This window comes from Stegodyphus dumicola, chromosome 12 (assembly GCF_044657685.1).
Source record: "Stegodyphus dumicola isolate Sdum_Otavi_A_Nest chromosome 12, ASM4465768v1".
Lineage (NCBI taxonomy): Eukaryota > Metazoa > Arthropoda > Arachnida > Araneae > Eresidae > Stegodyphus > Stegodyphus dumicola.
This window is the reverse complement of record NC_140779.1, coordinates 79,772,789-79,785,823: the sequence shown is the minus strand read 5'-3', so window position 1 is coordinate 79,785,823 and position 13,035 is coordinate 79,772,789. Positions and strand designations below refer to the sequence as shown.

Sequence of the window (13,035 nt, the reverse complement as noted above, 5' to 3'; positions counted from 1 at the left end):
CAAAATTTTAAACGTGTTTCTTTAATATTATTTCTTAAATTTTAACAAAATTCTTTACTTATAAAAACGAAGAGTATTTTTCAATGAAAAAGTGAATCAAGCACTCAAAGTGGGATTTTACAGGTCATATTAATATTTGTGATTACAGAAACAGAAATCGAAGCATCCTTATTCTCTTAACTGAATAATACTAACTGAAAAAGATGACATTTTTAAGGTTCTGTCGTTAAAACTTATAGAATTTATAGTAAAACTAATACAGGTACATAAATAATATAATAGCTAATAACCATTATATGAGTTCATTTGAAAATGAGACTAATAAACTAATAACCGTTACATAAGTTCACCTGAAAATGAGACAACTGAAAGCGATCCCAGCTGAAAGTGGCACAAACGTTGAAACTGCATTAGAAAAAAAGAATAAGAAATATATCCAGCGGAAATAGTATACCTGTTCGGATTTGCCGAAAACGCGTTTTGAAATATATGTTTGAAGAAAGACTATGAATGATCTCGAGCTCTCGCAAGAATGTTACTTGGCTATTTAAATAAACACTATAGCTGAGTTGACTGTGAAAATAGCTGACTTCTTCAGTAACTATGCAGTTTATTTGTGAGTGAGAAATTCTACTAGTAACGGTGTTCTTGACTGTTTTTAGGGATTTGAAACTCAGAGATCATATTCTCAACAAGAGTGTGTTCCATACTAAATGAAAATATAGTATATTTGGTGCTGAAATCATCAACTGATTTAATGCGCGTTCATACTCGATATAGAATTAAAATGAAGATCAGTACTTATTAAGTTTAAGGAAAGGAAACTTTCGCTTCTATTTCTTTTTCCCTTGCATTTTTTCTTTATCTTTCAAAGTATAATTTAAATATAATACATAAATCTTTAAAAAATTCATTTATCTTAGACAAACGTTTATGAAATTTCTTAAGGCATTCACTGCATCATTAAATTATATTAAAATACTCATATAAAGCTGCATTAAACGCTTGTTATTTTAAACTATATCTGATTTGCAGTCTGACGTTATATCGCCGTCACACAATTAAAATAACGTTAATTTTTTAAATATTTAAGTAAACAATGACAGGGAAAGAAACGTTAAGTTTCCATATTGAAACGCGTAACAGTTATTATTTTCAGTTCATAAATTTCTTGTTTTAGTCATTTCCATAATTTCAATAAAATAAATAAAATCAAGTTTACAATAAAATTATTTAGGTTAATAATAGGTAACCATTTTGTCAAATTTAGTACGTTTTTCGCTGTTTCATACTGAATTTTTTATTTATCACAGGAGTACAATTTGGAATGCTTAGTAGAAGCACTTAGTTGAATGTTTAATGAGATATGAAAGGGAAGATCTTTTAAATAATTAAGAACCTGACAAAAAAAACTGAACTACTTTAATGAAAAATATTACAGTTCTAATTCAGAAGTCAAACAACAAAAATCAGCGTAATATTTGCAAAATTACGCTGATTTTTGTTGTTTGACTTCTGAATTAGTATTTATTCGGCGTGTTATTGTGTCTTAATTACAGTTCTAATTTGAGTTCGTTATTTTTCTCCTTTCTTTTATAACTTTCGCCTTTCTTTTAACAGAGCGTCTCTTAATGATATGCAATCTTATTTAATTCTCATTATGCCCATGCAGACCACCTTTTCTGTACTTGAATTCAATTATATGATATGCATCCAATAAAAAGACTGACTTTTATTCAACAGAAAAGCATGCCATTTCGCCGTCCTTCATCCATTCCGAAACGCTTGATAGTGCATGTCATGAGCACGCCTATTCACAACTTGAACACGAGCACTAGCAGCTCATAACTCGAAGAAAACATTACGCAAGAGGGAATACCTCCCTCATTACACTTTTCTGTGACCAGCCGAAGCGCTTAGGGAGTCTGTGGCCAGCTAGAGCTACGATGGCCATTCTGAATGAAATGCGCGTTTTCACGATGGTTCCCATGACAACAGATACTTGGAGAGAAACCTTCAATCAGGTTATGAGCTGCTGAAGGGGCAGGGGGATGACAGAGATTGAGCGTGTGATAGGACAAGGTGGTGGTGTCGTAAATAGCTCTCAATTACAGCAAGGAAGGAAAGCTATAAACGAAACTGTCGAGAAAAGCGTCAGAAGACAATGCGCACGACTAAAATAACATTACATTGTATTTTTGGTTTATTCAAATTTTTGATCTTATTAGCTCTATATTAATGAAGAATAACTCATATTTTTAACGGAACTATAAGCATTTCTTAGCGCCTAATCCGCTTATCTGAAACATTCAAAAATTCGTTTATATAATTATTATCGGAAATGCTTACATTCACTTGAAATCCACGGCTTCTACTGTTAGTGGTCTTTTTCTTATTATCTTAAAATCATGAGTGCAGTCATTGTTTGTGAATTAATTATCTACCTAAATTTAAGACTATATAATAATCTATTTTTACATGCTATTAACATTCACGTAAATTAATCTTACAACAGCATATATAGGCAAGAGTGGTGGCATTCTATCTTAAGTATTTTTTAAGTACCATCTAAATTCATTTTGTAGAAGCACGGAATCCGCATATATTGTTATTTTATGATATGAAGACAAAGCTTATACAAGTACCCTTCTTTAGAAAGTGAGTAAGGTTTAAAAATTCATGATTGATATAAAAGACAGCAAAGCACGGAAACCTCTCAAGAAAAGATGAAAGTGATACTGAATAGTTATCATCACCAGTTATAAAAGAAGGCAAAAAATTTTTAAATATATGTATAAAAATTGGAGGAACGTATAAAAAGTTAGATTCTATAATATTTACAGAACAGATTTCTTTAAATTTAGAAATGGAAAACATGGATATTTGTATCATTTAAAACATTTTTATAACTGGAAGCACATGTCTATGAAAACCGGTTGCGAAAGTAAAGGTCGGGTGACGATTTAAGTGGACACGTTTTATATTGCCAGTATTGATGCTAACTCAAATATAATTTTATTGAAATATTCGACAGTAGGAAATACAATAGTTTTTCTGTTATAATAATGATACACATATTTTGTAACAAAATTCCCTTTTTATATCAATAAATATAGCAAAATCTGGTGAATATTTCTTAAAGGATGCAAAAAATTCCCAATAAATGACTTTAATGATAATAATTTGTGGCATAAAATAGACTGGACGGGCTAGGTATAACGAAAAGTGATTAACTCCCTCGCTGATTATTATGACTGGTCAGATTAGTCTGAAAAGTGAGCGAATTATCGTACGTCACTTCTGAAATTTGTTGTTTGCCAGTTTGCGCAGCACAAAAATTAAAAATGTAAAATCTTTGAGAATTCTATTTCACATTTCTAACATCATTCTATTCACATTTCAAATCTCGAAATTGTAATCTAAGTTGAGGAAAGTCACATAAATTATACTACCTAATATCGTACATTTTATATTCATACTGTTTTGCGTTATCTCATCCCATGTCTCCTTAATTTTATGCATTTTATATTCTTATTGAGCAAAAAAATACATTTTATGTTAGAAAATTGCTTAAAATATATTTTATGTGTTTTTAAAAGTAACAAAGAAGTACTTAATAAAGTATATTTCTTAGTTTCCAAAGTACCTAAAAATATACCTTAAACAAGGAGAACGTTCCATTTATTCTATCCTAGCATTAGGATAATAATAACAATATTCTATTACTAAGCTTTTCCCGAATTGGAGAAGGGTAGGAAAAATCACATAAACAGAAAAATAATGTCTAGTTGAGAGACATCTCCTCCTACAGTTACATTTCATATTGCAAGCAGATAACAAACTACTTTCGTTCTTTGTCTTTAACGAAAGGTGAATTTGTCTTGCATCCTCGAACTTTTAATTAGCATTGTATCTTCATATCATCATTATATTTTGACACACTTGAAGGAGAGAAATTCTGGATTAGTTATTTCATTAAGAAGTTTTGCTGAGAAAACAACGAGTGAATGTAGTCACAGAAAGCAAAAGGTAGCGTTTACGTATTCGCATTCAAGTTCACGTTGGTATTCTGCAATGTATTTATTTTCTAATATTGACGAATTAAGTTTCCAGTAGAAAAGATGTTCAGGATAATTATTTTTAACATTAAATACATTTTGACTATTGTTCCTAATGCTATACATACAGAACTGGATTTATTATAAATGAAAAACTAACATTTAATGCGAAGTTTATTGCATTAACATCTGCAAATGCAAATGTCAGAAATAAAATCATTATTTTAATTGTATGTAATAAACATGCAATTAATTTAAAGACGTAGCGTTGATTTCGCAGATATTTCGAGAATATTTATTAAGATTAAATTATTGTAGAAAAACTTCAGCTTTTAAAGATTTGCCTAAACAACTGCTTTCAATTATGAAGATTGCGATAGACTTGCATTAAATATAAAAAGAGTTATTAAACCAAAATGAATTAGAGGATTGAAATTATTAACTATTACTAAATAAATTTAGATCAAAAAGAAGAAAATCCTGAACTATGTATTAAAGCTGTGTCTATTTATCCAGTTCAGTAATATCCCTCAATTATTCTAAGACTTTTAGTTTAATTGCCTGAAGACGTTTTTATATCAGAGTCAAGTATAAAATTTCAAGTAGAGCTCAAATTTACTACTGCTTTACTCATTTTAAAAATAGAATAAACATATGTGTTTAATAGCAGTTTTTACGGTAATAAATCATATTTATAATATAGCATATCTTGATACGCGTTTTAGAGAGACTGACCATGCTTTAGCTGAATTCAGTCTAATATTATTAAACTTCTTTATAAACTTGAATGCCTTTTGAGTGAATCAATATCCACTACTTTATCTAAGGTAATAAATATCCATATTCAAATTTGTATACATATCTAACAGTGAACAGCAACAGATATTCTATACTGTTTTTGTATTGTTTTGTGATCTGAATGTAATCCAGATAGTAGTAGAAGCAATAGAAGTAACGAATTTTATAGTGACTGGGAGAGAAAATGTAACGGTTATCGTTGGCCGAAGCTTTAGTTATAGGCAACAATTATAGGCCGCATGTTACAGGTAACAGTGTGATTTTGTTTAGCTTTGTTCACATTTTGATGATACCTCTCTTCGGGTGACGGATTCAAGTGTCTTCTGTTACCATCTTCTCGAAGGGACTTTCGATTCGACAGTAGTTTAAATTTCCTCACTCTGAAAAGCACTATATATTTACAAATATTCCATGCATTCTGCACTAGGGATCATTTGTATAGTACCCTACACCGTTAACCCTAATATCTATCTAGAAGAAATAGATATATTTAATAATCTAATCTTATATAACGTAACGAGCTTTTGTAACTTACGTAGAGATGGTTTCCTGACCATAGCACATTTAAACTTTCATAACACATTTAATTCTTAATTTTCCCGATGGATATTTTTAACACCAATCAAAGGGTTAAGACTAATATGTAACTATTCCCAAAACCTGATATTTTCTCTGCAATTTATTCTAGGGGTCGCTGGACTTGGACCCAGCTTATTTGTTACAGAATATGTATTATAATATAATATATTAGTACGTAATGATTAATATATAATTATCATTGTATTTAATTATTATTAATTAATTTATAAATTATAATTAAATTTGAATAAGTTCATTTACTTACTTATTATATGTCGCAATTAAATTACTTTTTCTGGGTCTATTCTTTCTTCATCTTTTCTTTCTCACCAAAGCAATCACATACAGCAACTTCTTTCGAGGCGACCACCTTCCATTGACGACCACCTCTGAAAGTGATCAATATTTATTAATATACAGGCAAATAATAGTAATAATAAATAATAAATAATCCCATTCCCCCCCCCGGGCGTGCTAACATGGTGTAATTGGTACCTGGGAAATGTAAGATTTGTCGTTCGAGTTCTGGTGAGATACCTGCTTTTTTAATTTCCTGCTTCAAAAAATTTAACATTTGTATGTTTGAGCAGAACATTTGGTGGATGGTAATTTATCACCACCATAATTTCCTCGACTGGGTCTCGTATCTCCTCACAGCAGCCCTTTAAAGCTGTGTCAGGAAGATTATATGGGATTATTCAGTTTTCCCGTAAGCAGTAGAAGTCCCAGCTATTGTGGCTTCAGTGTTATTTTTCTCCTTAAATCTTGTCTCATATGCATGGTAACAACTGTTGCAGAAAAAAAAAAGACGATTCCTGTAATTTGCTAAAATCCCTCGATTCGCGGTGGTGACGGCACACATTACGATGGTAAATGAGAGAAGAGTTGCTAGAGTCTTGAAATGTCTATTATAAAGTAAGAGACTATAGCCAATACATGATCCGTGGTTTGCGTCCCAGCGACAGCATAGTTGCTTTCTTACGTTTCTTGTTTACACATACCTCTAAAAAAGAAAACAACCTTCATGGATGACCAAAAGACATATGAAACCTAAGATGGTCGTCTTAGGAAGGATCTATTGTTTATATATGTCCTTAGCGTGAAATGTTTAGCAAGCATTGATCTATAATATCAAAATTCTTATAATAGACGCGAAGGTTTCTATACGGAAATTTCCTCCTCGAAGTTAAGGATCTATAAATCGTTAGGCGGTGCAATTGCATATTAAATTTGTATTTGATTGTTCGAGATAAAAATGTATTTTCTCTTTAGGTAGTTTTTCTTCGGCTTCATTATAACCGTATTATTATTCTCTCATTTAAGGGATGACCTGAGGGCTGTATCTTCACTTTAGAAGTCATCTTGCTTTAAATATTTAATTAAACATCTTTATGGATACTAGCTTTCGTTAAAATAAAGTATCCGCTGCAATAAACTTTCTAGGATATTAATCCTGAATGACTGAAACTCCACCTCCCGGAATCCCCGTCCTGGGAAAAAGGCGAGATTTTACTCTATCGGAATTCCCGTCCTTTTTTCGTAAAAAGCGAAAATTCATTAGCGATATGATCAGCAGTGCGTTTCATGATCCGGGACACGATAGCCCGGAGCTCGACGAAGTTGTTTGTTTTCCTATTCCAGTGATTCCCAGAGGGCGGAGGACTCCAAAACCTACATTAAAATGCACTCTGGTTAAAAGGATAAAGAGGTAGATAAGGACGGCTCTGCTGCTATCGGAGACTATGGACGAACGTGTGGTTTTCGGAATTTTTTGAAAAAGTTTTTCTCTGATTTAAAACTGACGTCAAGCTTCAAACATATCAGATCTCAAACGCTTTAGCTGAGCTTTAATATCTCGATTAAAATTTTTGAAAAATGTATTCCTAAGTACCCGTTTATGGTGTTAGGGTTCGTGAAAGTGAGTGTTTTGTTTTAAAAGTTGCTGTACTAACTGATAGGTATACATTCTAATATACTACTAGCGTATATCCTACCAGGCTGTAGTATTGGAAAAACATCTGTTTAGTATTCATCGATAGTAATTATTGTGGATCACGAAAATGGGAGGAAAACTATGAAAGATGTTTTTAATGTTCCTAAAACTTATTTGTTATAAATAAAAATAAGAAGTTTTTAACAACTTTGATATGTGTATTTATCTCTCTCTAAAATAAAGACATTAATAAAATAGAAGGAATTTAATCGAATTCAATTGCTCATGGAGGAAAATTAAAAGAAAACTTTCACTTAGAATAAAATTTAAAAAAATCAAATACTCAAGTAAAGAATGCCTGTCATCAACTGAAAAAAACGACTTTGACATGCTCTGGTAAGCATCAGGGAATGGCTAACTAAATTCAAATTCAAACAGCACTTTTGATTCCAGCACGGAAGGAATTTTGAAATGAAATTAAGTTTGAATCGAAAAGGTTATAAAATTCATATCAAATAATAAATATACATATAAAAAATAATACAGTTGCAATTATGATAAATATACTTATCAAAATTTATCACAATTGCAACTGCTTTTCAGTGGCGGGCAATGGAAAATGATATGGCTGAAGCTGCGACAAAAATGGCATTTTCATTTCTTTATTTTAATTTTTTTTAAATTATATAGATCAAGAGATAGATATGGATAAGTAGGTAAGAACAGTTACATATAGACAGACAGATACATTAAAAATTGCACATAATGTGTTAACAGATATTAAATATATATGCATACCTAATTTATATGAATTATAAAATGTGATATAAAATAAACTGAGAAAAAACTTTTTAAATTGAAATTTTGAAGGTTTTTGGTTTTTAGCTTTACAATTTTATGCTTTTCAGTTTTTATTTTTATAATGTTCTGCTTTTTACTTCCTTGTACGATGTACTAATTTAAAACTAATTTAAAATGCATTCAGAAGAGAACTTTTTCTTGGCGTCTGTATGTATGTAAGTATGTACGTATGTATCTATGCAACTCACATAACTCAAAAACGAGTAGCCTCAGAATGTTGAAATTTTGTATATAGGACTCCTATAATGTGTAGTTGTGCACCTCTCTTGTTGGTTGCAATCGGCAGCACCAAACGTTTATCTGTCTATCTATATCTATCTATCTCTATCTATCTATCTATCTATCTATCTATCTATATAATGTTGTATGATCTTAAATTCACTTAGTGTGAAATCGAGTTATTCTACTACTTGCGCAATTGGTAAATAAATTAGTATATATATATATATATATATACCCACTCTATTACTCGGCTCCGTGAGCTCAGTATTTTTATTCTTATATATTGGTAAATTGTGCATTTTTTGCTTTAAAAATGATTGAATTATATTGTTCTTACCTTCCGTTTAAGGTTAGTATACCTTTAGTCAACCAGCATGTTATAGTTGCAGAATTATCAACAATTTAAAAGTTGTTGAGGCGCGGCTAAGCCTAATTTTTTTACCATAGTAGCGATATTTGAAACTTAGCAGAGAAACTAAGCTTATCTAGAGAAACTAAGCTTCTCAACTGCTTCGCTAGAGAAACTAAGCTTCGTAGAAAATGTAATTTTAATTGTAAAATTTGTTTTAACCGTATTTGGTGTTTTATGTTTTTCTATAGCTTTAAGAAAATATTTTGAGTTTTTATGTATTTTTTCCTTGTAGCAAAATAAGGACTGAATCATTTGAATGTGAATAAATATATCTCTAATGAAATTCGAGGAAATAAGTTTCAATGAAATGCAGGAAAAAATGCGCATAATTTAATATTCCGTACAAGGAAGTCATGAGGTATACACATCAGATTTGTTTTTAAATTGTTTTTCTGGATAAATGTATTTGCTTACACAGTTTTCTTAAGAAAGAATGTTAACAAACTAATGTTACTTAAAAAACCAATATAAATGTTTTTGAAAACATTTAGTTATTGGATGGATTATTTTTAATCAAGGTGGTTAATCACCTACGAAATTCACATAGAAAAAAAATACTACGTATAGAATTCATAAAGCATTATTTTATCTGATGATAATATTTATAATGAACAGTTTGCGCAGACGTAATAATAATTTATGAAATATTTATTCCTTAATAGCATATAGGTTCTGACATTCTTTGATAAAAAATTTTTAATCTCTGCGATATTTTGGAGGAAATTAAAATGTTTCTTTAAATCCCTTTCAGTTATTATTTATTTTTATATGCAATACACTAAGCGTGCTTGTACATACGTGCAAAATATGCGTAAAATTAGCAATAATGAGCTAAGTAAATAATATGATAGCAAAACTAAGCCTAATTTTGCATATTTATAATTTACTGGATGCTAATGCTGTCTACCGAGATCCCTTAAGTAGAATTATTGTTTTTAGTTTCATCAAATTATGAAATTTCTTCGTAATATTTGCATTAAGTAATTCAATAATGGGTGCATTAAGTAAGAAAAGAAGTTATGCAATTAGAAACTGTCATGAGCTATATATATCTGTAGAAGAATAGACCATTTTATTTAACACATAATTTAAGAATATTGTGAAAAACAATGAAAACAAGCAGGAAGAATTTGATATGTAGTCCGACAATGCAATATATAAGTCTGAAGAAATCTTTGTCCAGATTTCAGTCTATTTCAGTTAAAGAAATTTCAAGGTAAAATATTACTTCAAAATCCCAGATTGTTCTCCCAGCTGAAATACGAAGTTATCATTCTTTATTATAGCATTAGCTCCTCTTATGGCAAATGATATACTCAAATTCCTTATCCAAATGCAAATCAAAGCCGAATATTGGTTAATTATAATATTTTTGACTTATTAACATTTGTAACGGGGTCAATAAATTACGCTCACCCTCTATAATCAATGATAAGAACAAAGTTCAGCTAGGGAGATAAATATGCATTTGCTAGGGAGGAAAGTTTAATCAATATTTAATTTCCTAGAATCAGTTACGAACAGTGAGATAAGATATTCATCTCTAAAATAGCTTCTCAACTGTGAAATACTGTTGCTATTAGTATAAGAAAGGTTTTAGGATGTTTGTTCTAAAGATATGGCTGGATGATTTGCTGAGGATGTACATATATAATTCAAAATCAATGATTTTCCTCATGAAGCAAGATTTGTTATAAGAAAGTTTCTTATTGGTTTGCAGTTTTTTCCTTTAAAGATGTACACGTGCATTACTCTACTATTCATTTATCTCAGATCGTATTTAATGTTCTTCTCCAAATATATGTATTCCTTTTTTTTTCTAAAATCACATTCATTTTTCTCGCCTAAAATCTGCATACACAGTTTTTCCAATTATTTCGCATACGCACTGATCTGTAAAATTCATATATAACTTTATGTAAACCATAATGTTATTCACAATATTTTAGTTTATCTTTGACTTATCGTACTGTCAGTATCTTGTCGTACCATTAGTCTTTCATCCCTCTTGAATTGTTGAGGTTTTTCGAACTGACAAAACAATATTGCTCTCAGTAGGATTGGAAACACAGATATTCCACTTGCTATTTTATTTTTGTTATTAAAAAGTAAATTTCACTTGCTTCCACTTGCTGCTAGTGGTTGTTACCACTTACACCACACGTGAACGAGCGGAGGAATGTTATAATCATTTTTATAACTAAGCATAGGTTTATACATAATTTAGCCTGATTCGTCGAAGCGACATCATATATATCATAACAATTCTTTTTATCAGTGGTATTCATATAAGTATAAAAACATAATATTTTTCCTAAAAGTATTGTGTTTATATAATTTCCCTAGTTTTTTTTGTTTGATATCTATCATTCTGTTTAATTGATTAAGTATTTAATTTTTAATCTTCAATGTAAGATCATTTTATGGAGCAAATATCTAACTACTATAATCTATTAATGGTTTGTATTATAAATCACTAGTTAAAACATCATTTCTAAAATAAGTGTTAAAAATGCATAAACAGTTTAAATTCTTGAACAGTAGTCAGTATAATTTAGGTCAAAATACCACGCTGAATAACAGTTACTTAGGAAATCAAACAACAAAAAAATGCAAAATTTGCAAATATAACTCTGATTTTTGTTGTTTGACATCTAAAAAATAGTCAGCATATTTTCAAGAAAAGAGGAATCTTATTTTCATATTTGTTCCACTACTCAAATGCATACAAAATGTACTTCAGCAATGATTTAAGATTTTAAATCTAATATTTTTTTATATATTCCAATTAATACCTACGTTGCAAAACTTATTTTTCTATACTACAATTCATTTTCTAAAATATTGAATGCAGTTAGGATCATGAATTATCAGAAATAATAATATTTATAATAATAAATTATAAATAATTATAATAAATAATAAAAAAATAAAATAAAGTAAAAGAATCCTGTATATAAATATTCTATTATTTCAGTAAATTTCAATATCGACATTTCTATATATTTCAATTAATATCACTTATTATAAATGACATATCTTCTCTGTATGAGGCTCTGAAGATGTACCAAACATTCACAATTTAATTTAGTAAATATTTCTTCTTTCCCTTAACAGACAGAATTTCTGTGTTAAAACAGAAATTTGGTTTGAATGAAACGCATCGATGTTAAGAGCATATATCCACTTTACCTCTCGAATACGCGTCGAAGATGCTTCCAATTATTATCACTAAGGCATGCGAAGAAAAGGGAGAAAATACCTTATATTACACAATAATAATGATGCATATATATCAAATTGCTTAGAATATGAGGCCATATTTTATTATGAGACATCGAAATAGAAAGTATTACTAAACTGAACATCGTGTTATCCTAAGCATGAGCAAAGATTATAATTTATGTAGACTGTTCAGACGTTTTGCAGCAAGAAACATTAAAAAATGAGGTGAGCTCTCAACGGGTATCACTATATCCCAACTACTCTTTGTACGTCCTGTCTATTATACAAGAAAAGAATATATCTGTTATATAAAACATATTTCTCATTGAGGGTTTATGAAAAGAAAAAAACAAACTATACCTTTCGAATCATCTGAAAAATAGATTTAAAAATATACTTCCTTTAGCTAACCGGTTTCGTGGACTTTATAATAATGCAAACAGAATGCATGAACATTGTTTTAAAATTCATGTTTTACTGTTAAGTTATCTAGAAAGTACCAAATCGCTCATTTTTTTCAGTTGTTATAAAAGGAAAATCAATATATGTATTTTACATCTTTGCTTTTCGAAACCTATCTTGAACGAAATGCAGTATACCGTTAAACTTACTCTTTATATTTGCTGTAAATTATTTTCATATAACAACAGTAACAAATATCGCTTTTGCTTTTAAATATTTCATTTGATCTTAGTACAAATTCATGCATATAAAGATGCAAAATAAGTATAATAAAGACGGAATCAGTTGGAGCCATTTTCGGTAGAATTGTTCGTGAATATATACAGACATTTAGTTATCAAAAGCTTTGAAGAATTGAGAATGGCTTGAATTTTTTCACAGCGCAGAAAATTTATTTCCTCTTTCTTCTTAATCATGATTAATGCTTTCAGAGCCACCAACCAAATGTAGGAAATTACAAAATTGTTTAAAACGCGTACTATATA

The 13,035-nt window shown here is 29.8% G+C and overlaps 1 protein-coding gene across 9 annotated transcripts in view; it reads right to left on the bottom strand.

Moving 5' to 3' along the window:
• The window catches only part of LOC118187366 (uncharacterized), a 554,527-nt gene that overhangs the window by 490,280 nt on the left and 51,212 nt on the right, over positions 1 to 13,035 (bottom strand). For all 9 annotated transcript variants that reach the window (XR_015038239.1, XM_085806623.1, XM_085806627.1 and 6 more), the window contains exon 2: positions 5,701 to 5,824. The gene's annotated coding sequence lies outside the window, so the exon portion shown is untranslated. The remainder of the gene's footprint in view (positions 1 to 5,700; positions 5,825 to 13,035) is intronic.